Source organism: Schistocerca nitens, chromosome 1 (assembly GCF_023898315.1).
Source record: "Schistocerca nitens isolate TAMUIC-IGC-003100 chromosome 1, iqSchNite1.1, whole genome shotgun sequence".
In the NCBI taxonomy this organism is placed as follows: Eukaryota; Metazoa; Arthropoda; class Insecta; order Orthoptera; family Acrididae; genus Schistocerca; species Schistocerca nitens.
The window spans coordinates 478,392,024-478,393,634 of NC_064614.1; positions in this window are offsets into that span (position 1 = coordinate 478,392,024).

Consider the following 1,611-nt stretch of genomic DNA (forward strand, 5'->3'; position numbering starts at 1 on the left):
TATTCAGAAACAATAAAATAACTACTACAGTTCTACTGTAGAAACATCAAGCTTGACCACAATACATGGTAAAAATACAAAGGATAACATTACAGTTTAATACCCTATACCAAAATTACTTCACTTATATACGAAATTTAGTCAGTCCGGAATACATGATACAATACCATTTGAGTGATCTTTTCCGAAACATAGTGAACTTAAAGAAATTCTTCCTTCTCACTTTTGTATTTGCGAATTCGTTTATCACTTCCCGAAAATCCAGACTGACTGTCTTGCCTGATTCTGTGGCTAATACTCCAAAACTGACCAGTTGTTCTTGATTTTCTGTTGACCATATGTAGTTCCCAATCCGTTTTAAAACAGAAAAGGGCCTTTCAGCTGAACAGTTTGTTAATGGGGCACATTTGTAAAATCGTGAGTGCTTTTTACAGGTTTAATTGACATCATTGATTTTTTTGAACCCAACATTCCACAGAGAAATGGAATAGAGGGCAAATTGTCACCACCTTTTATCTTCGTAGACACCAGGTAACTTATAAAAAATATGCATTCTTCACCAGATTTGTTCTCTATGTCAAAACCATAGATGGCTCTAAGTATCTCTGCAGCATCATAAATATGAACGGCTTCTAGTTCGGTGATATTCGAAACAATCGAAAATCTTAAGTTACATTCTCTTTAGACATTAACTGTCTTTTGTAATTCATCCTGAAGAGTTTGTGTAAACTTAGAACATGAGATTTTCATTCTTCTCCAGATCTTAACACATTCTGAGCCGCTTTCTTCTTCAGGACATTTGTGTTCGTCTTCAGACACAGCTGATTCATCAAATAATCTCTTGCGTTTAATTTGACGTTTCCTTTTTTGATTCTCAGCACCTGAAGGAGGTGGAACTGGTACGAGTACCAGATCGCCACAAGTTTCTTTTCAGTTGAATCCTCGACAATTTTAGATGTCTGAAGCTCAGCTAAAAGCATTGCAAGAGAGTCGAACATTTTAACCCAAGTAGAAATCCCTATGTCCTCAGCTTGCAAGTTTTTCATTGCTTTCACTGCTCTTACAAAATACAACCCTGCACTGAAGTCATGAAAGTTAACTCAGTACTACTTAACTTTCTATGAAGACCTTCAGCTTCCCGCCTAACTCTGCCACTCCAATTTTCTGACATTGTTCTTAATACAGAATACACAGCTTTTCAATTTGCATTCAAACTCTTACAAGCATCTTCACGTGCACACCACCGCGTTGTATATAGTGATCTGAGCGTCATACTTGCAGAATAAATAAATGCTTCCAAGATGTCCCATCTACCTGTAGAATATGCAAAGAAGTTGTATAAACCTTGAATTAGCTCAAAAAACCGTATTGCAGCTGTGCAGCATTGTGCAGCTCATGAGCCAGAGTCGGTGAGTGAGCCGAAAGTGGAATGAAGAAAATTAGTGTGTTTCGGTCCTTGAGTCTTGCTTTCAAGCCTGGATAAGCACCAGATACGTTGGCTGCGTTATCATATTACTGGCCGCCACAGTTGTCAAACTTAAGTACTAGAAGTTCTAAAGAAGTCAAAACTGCTCCATTGTGATCTGCACTTCCTTTTATAAAACACAGGAA